At 37.2% G+C, this 10,686-nt stretch overlaps 1 non-coding gene across 1 annotated transcript; it reads right to left on the minus strand.

Moving 5' to 3' along the window:
- Positions 1 to 10,211: 10,211 nt before the first annotated feature.
- On the minus strand, positions 10,212 to 10,283 carry Trnam-cau (transfer RNA methionine (anticodon CAU)). The gene has a single exon. It is a non-coding gene; the product is annotated as a tRNA-Met (tRNA).
- Positions 10,284 to 10,686: the final 403 nt, after the last annotated feature.

Below are 10,686 nucleotides of genomic sequence, written 5' to 3' on the forward strand. Positions count from 1 at the left end.
ATCTTTAGTTTGATTAGATTGTTCGATTGCGCTTCGGAGGGCAAGTTAACCAGTCGGTGCCGGCTATTTACCTCAGTAAATATGTAGTCGTTTCATAACTTATGTCATGAGCCTCTGGCGGCTCAATAGTAACCCGGACACCTGGGTTGATGAGGTCGGTCATTGATCTCACTACCCACACGAGAGAAGAACAACCACTCGTACCATACACGCGCGCCGATTCAGTTCAGACAACCAATAATCACTGAATAAAAAAGTATTAACGCAACACAGTGCAATTACTTGAAGACCCAATAAAATATAAAGCAAGTATCAATGACTTAACCAGTGCAAACAGTGTACCCTGTAATTCACACCGAATGCGAAATGATATGTAAAACAATATGTAAATTCAAGAAAAACTTATCTTTCCATCTGCGTATCGCGGTCCCGTCACGAACGAATACATTTTCTACATACTCCGACTAAATAATAGACCCGTAGTGGCACGGCGTCATGAGTATGCTCCTATTGGAGTGGACAGGGGTGGTGGTATGACCGATTTGTCACTTAAACTGGTTATCGACACTTCCTACGATGTTTTGTCATGTTTTACAGACCTATGTAATCAAACTTTGATTCCTGCAGACACCTAATTTTATTTTAAGTTGTACCTTAAATTTTCTTATCCGCCGAAAAGGAAAGAGACGGATGATTGACAACTGTTAATTTTAAAATGTTTTTCAACGTAATTATCATGGATAAACTTGTTGAAGGTCAATGTAACATTCTGAATTTACGTCATTTCGCAAGGTGTTATGGCTGAGGAGAAGAAATGACAAGAAACTCAAATAGATATCTATTATATCGCTGGTATGCAAATCGTTTGGCGTGCGCTGTCAACTTAATTCTGCCGGGTATCGGCCAATGTGATATTTTTAGAAAGCCGCTTTAGATTTGCGCCTAAAATTGACGTGTGTTCAATAATTTTTATGCCTGTCGATTATCCGTCCCTTTCCTCTTCGGCGGATAAGAAAATGACAGGTGTAACTTAAAATAAGATGGTGTGTAGTGGATTCAGCAGCATTGCCGTCGCCTTACCCGGTAAACTGGTATGCCTGTAACAAAATAAATATTTGCTTTAACATAAACATACATAAACAGCCTATATACGTCCCACTGCTGGGCACAGGCCTCCCCTAAATCAACCGGAGGGGGTATGGAGCATACTCCACCACGCAGCTCCAATGCGGGTTGTTGCGGGTTGTTGATTTGCTTTAAATAATTTGTATTTAATTGAGGCTTAAGTGTGTATCATTACAGTGAAAACCACATAAGCGTAATTTGGAAAAACACATTCCGATGTCATTTTCTTCAACAAAACCTCGATATATTTTAGTTCATTTCAGTTCAGGTGAAAATTGAGACCACAAGTGTTTACCTGGATTCAAACTAGCTTATCTATTCGAATCGGATTTTTCAAAAGGCGACCATTTCCGTAAAGAAATAGTAGGTAGGTAACAGGGTATTTGACTGGAACAAAGTTAAATTATAAAATGCTAATCTAGAAATAGAAGCCAGTCTAAGATCATCAAAAATCAAACTCATTTTACTTTTTGACTGCAGTTGCAGTCGCAGCAGCAGTGCAGTTGCAGTGTTGCAGTTGAAACAATGGGTCCTTGGGGTCCAGAAGCAAAAATGTTTGTTAAGGATCTCTCAATGCGTCTTATCGGGGCTTCTGGGGATGCTAGGGCTGGTAGTTATTTCTGTCAGAGAATTAGCCTGGCGATTCAGAGGGGTAATGCTGCCAGCCTGTTGGGCACCTTGCCTCGATGTGACGCATTGGAGCCCCCTCCAAAAGCTGAGCTGAGCTGTTTTATTTATAAGATATATTTGTTTTGTTTTAATTGTGTGAATAAATTGGTTCTCTTTTCGACTTATTTTCGAATTTTATTCATGAATTAAGTAACAATGAGTACGACGTTTGACCGCTTTTGTTGATGACGTCACTAAACAGTATTTCCATACAAACTCCAAAGAAAACTTTCGTTTTGACGTTTCGTAAAGAGTATCTCATTTGACTAGGTTGTCAAGTAGCCTATTGCGTGAAACATGATTATAAAAGAGAAGATGGACACGGACAAGGACTTACCTACAATAAAAATCATTACTAAATTTCATTCTATGGTCGCAGAATCACTGCACCTAATTAAGCTCTTCTCTGCCTACCCCCACAAAGAACAAAGCGCGAGTCCACGTGTCTAATATGAAACCAGTCGAGGCTATGGAGCGAACATTGTAGCGCATACATAACGAATGTGGACGGCGCACCAACTACTAAATGTTTAATGGATAATTACCCGCTAATGTGATGGCTAATCACGTTATCTGATTATTGTTAGCATAATTAGTTTATTAATATACTTATCAAATATGTAATATCGTTTAAGAACATGATTGGCGGTTCAAAGTGTTGACTTTTGTTGGTTCAACTGAATTATTTTCGTATCAAGAACATGAAAATGTATGTTCAGAGGAAAGACTTTAGATTAAAAATATAATTGGGTCGTGAACTAAGTTCAAGATAAATTATGAAATTCTTATTACGAAATAAAGACACATCTAAAACTAACGAAAAACATTTTGTTTTTTCTATTTAACTTATTTATGAATTTTAAACAAGAAAAACGTAATAATAAGTCCGACATTTTACCACGGTATTCTATGATGTCACAGTGTGCTTTTTCAAACAAATTCCATAGTAATTTCGTGTTTTGACGTTTAGTAAAAAGTAACTGATTTGACTAGTTGGAAACTAACCTATTGCGTCCGTCGATAAAAGCTTGATCGACTAAAATTCTGTCTAGGTATGGGAATCAAAACTGAGAAAAAAATCTGAGATATTTCAATTTCAAACTCAGTTATGTTTAATCATGTATTACATCAGTCACGTACGTAGCACACTGCGTTCCACATAAACTCACGCCTATTTCCCACCGGGGTAAGCTGAGACTATGGAATTCCATTTGCTTCGATCCTGCCTGACACACTTCTCTTGCATCCTCCACATTCATTAATCGTTTCATACATGCACGGCGGTTCAGATTAAACGGGTTTTACGTCCAATACATGTATTCATCCACCATTCTCGTTGAAATGTTCTGGTGATTCAAAGTGAATATGATTTAGTTGTCAAGTATTTGTATATTAAGTAAATCGATAGTTGTGACCTCCAAAGTTCAAAATCAGTACTAAGGCCACACTGACACATTGTTAGCAAAAATTCCGCAAAACAAAAAATCCATAAAAACGCGTTCGGAATTCAAATCAGACACCCGCTTGCTTTATTACGTCGATATGTAAATTTTGTACAGCGTCACTACCCTTATAAAGACCCTGTTTGAATTGAAAATTTAGTTGAACGAGCGAGAGTGCCGGCGTTCAGCCAGTATGGCCACGTCTTTCAGCGAACGAGCGTCTCTACACCGCAATCATTGTGAAAAACTAGGAAAAACAAACATTTAAAAACCGTAACTCCACGCGTGTGATATCCAAGTGATTGTGATCCAGTTTCAGAACGTCACTTCAAAGGATAAAGACTTCACATTAGAACGCCGTTCAAAAATTCAAATTCGTTCATCATTCGCTTTTCAAAACATTTGACGTTTTGAACTGTCAAACTTTGCTCGCGCCGTGTTATGAAATGATAACGATACGTCAGCGTCACGTGGTATCGACCTGTCAACTAGAAAGAGAGGGTCGAGTTAGAAAGGGACAACATGATCGCGTGCCGCCATGGAACGTAAGTAAACAAAATATTGCCTAGATAAGCCACATACATTGTTATCGTGAAGATTTTTAATTTATGACTGTAATAATAATCTCTGTGATACTCTTATATTTGTTTTTGTCTATATACCTAATCTTCTATATAAGTAAATTCATAATTTAGTTATGTAGAATACAGGTAGCCACAACTCATGCCCGTAACTCACTATATGTGAGCACAGCCACAATTCACCCGATGATATTTCACTTAGTATCGAATTAGGTACCCTAAGTTCTTCTTGTAGGTTGTGAGATCACTGACCAACCTCATCAAGTGCAGTTCATGTGACAACTACACTTAGGTAAATAGTAGCTTGAACCGACTGCGTAACATGCCCTCGGAAGTAATAATAATACATAATAATAAAAAATCTTACTTTCGGATAATCGGGTGACTAGCCTATAGTCCTAATCAAACTAGGGATCACAAAGTGCTTTTTTGTGATTATATCCAAATTCAAATTGAAATTCAAAGCTATTCTACTTTAAATCGTATTTTTTTACATAACGAACGTCTTATCCGCCTAACAGTACTGTAGGTATAACCGGGGAAAAGAAGCAGCATGAAAAACCTCGACACAGGACCCTAGACGTTCTTTAAAAAATAAAATATTGCTATACAATTTAGTAATTTGGCTACCTAATGTCAGTTCCCAGACAGTTTCTAGCATCCCAACTGGAATCTGAAACCGGGACCTCCGGATTGGGAGCCCAATGCCGAACCATTGGAGCTCGGAGGTGTTGCAAGCTCTTCTACAACACGACTACACACGTCCACTTAGTACCCATATTCAGCATCGTTCAGCAATATGATTAGAATGTTCCACTTATTAATGTTAGAGCGAGGAATTTTAATAAAGTGGAGGTATGTGTTTAGAAAGAGACATAACTGGATGACCTCATCAAGGTCTGAGAATGGAACGCGTCAGCCGCACGTGACGTACTGTGAGGGTTATCCTGAGATGAAGTAGGTACATCGCTTGATGAACTGACGGCTAGATAATCTTCGATTTTTCAAGCCTATCTTTTTGGATATAAGCTCAGAACTATATCCCAATTGGGGTAGTCAGAAGTACATCCATAGATGAAATAAGTACCCACACCTCACCGAGCTTTCTGTTAGACTGATAGGTTGTGAGCCGAATTGCTGTGTATAATGGTCGAGCTAACTGTATTAGTGATAACTAATAACTCCTTGGTACAATTTAACAATAATAAAAATACAGACAACTATAATATGACCAATTGCTCTAGATATGTGGCGGTCCCTGCACTAAGCTCAACTTGTATCGCAGGGGTTAGATTTCGATTTCGTATGTTAGGATTTACTATTGCTATATTCATAAAACCACTATATTCATACGTAACGTATAACATACATATCTTAACAGTTTTGTCCTAGTTCTAACATCTATTTATAGCCCAGATTTATAGCTAAACAATATTCATAAATCACACATAACTATAAATTGCGCCGTTTAATTTGGGTTTAGGCAGGCGATCTGCTGACACTAATGTACAAGCCAGCAACCATGATTTATTGGCCACGTAGCCAAACTTAGGCCAAAGGTTCCAAAGGTTGACCACCTCTGGAAAACCCAAATGCCTCAGAAGATTTATAATGCGTTGTAAAAAATAGATTGATATATTTATTACGGGATTTGGAGAAATTTTTAATCGGCTTGTTGAATACATGTCCGGAATGTGAATTAGCGTGGTACATATAAGTTATTTATATTCGTTTCAGTCTTTGCATTTGATTAAACAGTCTAACTTGGAGCAAGTAACTAATATGCGATGACTTGATGCACTAAAGGACTACGTATTTACTGATGTAAGTATTAACCAATTGTCTCATTTTCTGACAATCGGATGATCGACCTACAATCTTAATCAAACTACTTAGATCCCTAGTTAATAAAGTGATTGATTGATTGAAATTCAAAAGTCTCTATTATACATTAATAAATTACAGTATTACACAGTCTAACAATACTTTACAAGAATTAATTTAGTACAAATATTTCGCCAGGCACGAAGCCATACGGAAATTTTATGACACATACATTGAGAACTATTTTAAAAGTTAACTATGTTGTTATTATCAATCTGGAATGGAGTATTAATACCTACATAGCCAACTTATATCACACAGCCACAGTTTATATGAATGTAGATTAGTTAATATGAGAGTACAGTACGTTCTCATTTATAGCAGCGTTAAGAAAGTGCTTTTTTTCTTTGTGATCATATCCCCACCGGGATACTTTACGACTTAGACTTACTCGCTAGTAAGTCTAACTTACTAGCGAGTAAGTCTAACAGTGAGGCGACGAGTGTTTGACACTTTATTACACTCGCGAGGAACGAGAAAAATACGTATCTTATAGGATTATTGCTTACTTGATTCTCTGAACAAGCTTTGTGTAGAATGTGTGGAAACAGATTTCCTATCGGTCAGAAAGTTTGATTAAAAAGCAAGAAACATGTGATAATATGTGTCATATACCTAATACGTTTCAACCTAAAATCAATTTTCGCCTCATCCTTACCAAAATTCACACTTAACCTAACAATTCAACAAACAGGTAACAGAAAACTAAGTTATATTAGAATATGTATAAGGTATTTATTTTCGTCGATGAATAAAGTACCCACACCTCACCAAGTGTGGGTACTTAGATCATCTTGCGATGGATGTACCTCTGGCTACCCCAATTGAGCTTATGTTATGTTATGTCATGTTTTATATTCTACTTATAAATACCTACTAATTCATCGGACTTGTATAAAGTTTAGATACACCATAAGACTAAAGAACCTTTCAAAAACGTAATTATTGTAATCATAAACTACGGCTTATAACCTTCAACTGCTAGTAGGTAAATGAAATGCAATAAAGTCCACAAAGTGCAGTTTAATGAAACAGGGCTGCAGTCGGTATAAAGTCCGCCATTAAGCGCCCCAACCCTTTGGGGCCACAGGCGAGGGGCCACAATTGAGGGACTTCAACACTTTATGATATAATGCCTTCCTGCTTCTGGTTAATTAATGAAACTTCTCGTTGTGGGTTATTACATTTTATAAGTTTATTGTTGTGCGTTCCAAGTTTGTTGTTGGTAACTTTTGGTTAATGGGCTGGGCTGTAGGCAGGTGTGTTCTATCCGCGGTTGCCCTGTCTGTGTTCTTAAAGACGAAACAATGAGAAATTAAAATAATGTACTTACGCTGTAAGTCTGTTCACCCGTTTTCGATTTAATATTGATTTATAAATCTTACTATGCTTACTATAAATGTATTTTGAATGAAAATAAAAATGGAATTTAAAAATGGCACTAATATCTGCTTGTAACAGAATTTTACTTTAACTTTGTCTTGATTATATAATTATAATGATAATAATAATTAACTATTTTCTAATTAATTATTTAAAGTAATAATTTGCCTTCTCTATGCGACGCCATGATATGAATAGTTGTGTACCATGGTATTGTAACAATTTGTACTTAAATAAATAAATATTTTACAGTTACGTAACTAAACTAGACTTTTGATAGGTTTAGTAATTTTCTATACGTTTTAGTAATTTTCTAAGTAATTTTCTAAGTAATTTTATAATATTTTATAAGTATTCTTATTTTCAGTTGAGAGTATAGGGGTCCCATGAAGAATCTTTGGTACAATTAACGGGCTCCCAACCTCTTATCCAATCGATGACCACTCCACCATCGAATCCATCTAGCAGTGCATCTGCCCCTACGCCTCAGGGTACGGATTACCATAACAAGACCCCCATTACGCACCTACGGCAATACATCCCCAAACCAACATCATTTTACCATCCCCAAACACCTTTCAGAGAACAAGGGATATGGAAAAAGTAGTTGCGCACCCGCAAAAATAAGTATGCCAAGTCTTTTGTTACACTGAAAACTAGAATTTGACAGGCGAACGCTTCGTTTGTCAATTGCCATCGATTACGTACGGTGAAGTTAGCAGCCAGCGGCTAATTTGGGGTGCTCCGGTCTGAAGTTAGGCGTTTTTCGTCGCTAACTAGATAACAAGAGGTTTAAAATTGGAATTTACATGATAATGCGAGGGGTGTGTAATGAAGTTGGCGGGTGACGTCACTGGCGCGTCACGTCTGACGTTCCGAGTGGAGTTACTGCGTTATTGTTTACTAGGGAATGCCGCGACTTTACTCGGGAAACGTAAAAACTTTACTGGTAGTTTTCTTTTGAATCAACTCAAAAGTCGGTTCAACAAGGAGGATTTACATTTATAATAAAAAGTAATTAGGTACCTAAAACATACATTTTAAGACACAGGTTAAATGACCCAAAATTGATAAGAAATAAAATCGCGTACCTAAATAATTGATGTCACTAGTACATGACGTCGCTTTACTCTAGTGAAAACTCTTCAAAAACTCATTCGAATGTGATTTGTATTTAACAAAACGTTCACCAAAAACAATATAGATGGCGTTGTTCAGTTTAAACGCGATAATTACCTATTTTCTCATTACTCGGGTAGGTACATAATGCCAAAATACAATGTAAAGGCAGAAGCATATAAAAATACTTGTTGCTTGCTATTTGGATCACATAATGTACAAAATTATGTTAAAACCTATATTGCTTCTCTTTATTTTAATCAGAATAATAACGGGTGGAAGATGTAATTGTGCCATCATTTATACCCAAAAACAAAGATGAAAGATGTATGTCTGTTATCCATGAAATTAGAAGGTAAAACGAAAAAACTTTATAACGCCATCTATATTGAATTTTGAGGAACATACCTTGGAAAGTCCATCCCGTAAAGAATGAATTGATTTAAATAAAGGTTTCGGTGAAAAACATTACATCAAAATAAGATTTTTCAATCAGGCGCTTAAGTGTTTTCTCTATAAGACGATGATAACTAGATCTTAGGTAAAGTAAATGATGATCTTCTTCTTCTATCGTGTGGATTGTGAGGTGAATTACCAACCCCATCAACCCTGGTGTCAGGGTAATTACTGAGCCGCCATAGGCCCCTGACATGACTGATGTAACAAAACGACTATGTACTTACATCAGTATCTTATCACGTATCACGGATCTTTTTACTTTTTGGACAATCAGGTGATCAGCCTGTAATGTCCTAACCAAACTAGGGATCACAAAGTGATTTTTGTGACTTGTCCCCACCGGGATTCGAACCCGGGACCTCCGGGAAATGATGATAATTTTATAACCAATATGATGATAAAATAACATGTCATAGCAACCATTCTACCCGCAAAGCTGAGGAACATTTGGGGGTACCTGCGTAAAAAAGAGACTGCAACAAAAGTTAAATAATGTAGAATCCTACCTTGAAGCACACATATACGATCCTGTGTCCTGCGTCTGCGCTCACCACCAGCCAGCGAGATCCCGGCCTCGTGTCACAGTAGGTCAAGACAGTTCCAAGTTTTTGAGTTTAATGATTGTCAATTGTCACTACACTCCTTGTGAACATAATAATAAGTTCTTTTTATCACTCGCGTTACGGTTTCTTGATGAATTTTAGAAGAAACACATTTTTCCGGGCAGACCGACTTGCCTCCAGAAAACCGGCGATAATACTAGATAACAACACTAGAGGCGCCACTATCGCCGCAGCAAGCCAATCCTGGCTTGTGATTGGACGGAACGTCGACAAACACTCTGCTATTGGTCAAAAAATTGGTAATTTTGAAATCAAAAAGGAACGTTGTTTCGAAATAATATAGGTACTTTATTTCAAAATTATAATATATATTTTATTCAGACAACCCAATCCATTGTAGTGTTCTATTGTACGTAATGTCGCGTCACTTTATTATTTTAATTGTATTGCCTAGGTATATAAAATCTGTCTGTGACATTAGTTCTAAAAATGAGGTACCTATTGCACTTGTACATTGCTAAGTTTTCATTTCAACTTTCTAGCAAAAAAATTCCATTATCAATCAGATTTAACTGTTTATATCAGAACCTGTATACAGGCATTCATGTGGTGTATCAAGCTATTTAAGTCCCCCAATAAGCAAATATTGTCCTTGTCACGGAAGCGTAAAAACTGGCCGCGGGCGGACCATGAAACAACATGGCGAACGCTCGGGTTGAACCACGTGCCACAAATTATCAATATCCCATGATAAAGCAAACGCGCGTGTTTGTGTTTGTCGGCTTGTTTTTAAACAAAACTCGCCGCGGCGCCTATTCCACTGCACAGGAGGCTAGATACAAAAACAAGAACCGTAACAGCGGCTAAAATTTCGTCCCCGAAAATATTTTTCTTTTACGCCCGACTGCGTTATTTACGAAAATACACGCAAGTTAAATGTGCATTTAAAAATTTCGTGGAAAATAAAAAGCCAAAAAAAGATGTTCTAGCAGAGCGTGGTTTCGATCCACGGACCTCTGGGTTATGGGCCCAGCACGCTTCCACTGCGCCACTCTGCTCTATACCTGACTGTGCGAAATAGCGTTATACTTGCTATCGACCGTTCTGAAGCTATTTATCAGCACTTATTAGAATTTTTACTATGTGTTACGTCATAATCTTACGTAACATTTCACATAAATAACCGTCAAGTGAAATAATAAGTGTGAAATTAATTCAAATTCAATAAATATTTGAAAACCTCTTTAAAATATGTTGGGAAGCACTCAAGTCCCTACGGGTGTTAAAGTATAAAGTAGTTAGCGGGTATCATAGCCGCGGGCCACTTTTATTTCCGACTGAGTGAACTTCAATAGTTTTAACAAATTGCCATTGAAACACTTTGCATTGTTGTAGAAAAATAAAAAGTACCCTTAAAACCCTTAAAAGGACTTTTAGGTAAGGGGCTGAAATTTCAAGTCC

Source organism: Pectinophora gossypiella, chromosome 5, assembly GCF_024362695.1.
Source record: "Pectinophora gossypiella chromosome 5, ilPecGoss1.1, whole genome shotgun sequence".
Lineage (NCBI taxonomy): Eukaryota > Metazoa > Arthropoda > Insecta > Lepidoptera > Gelechiidae > Pectinophora > Pectinophora gossypiella.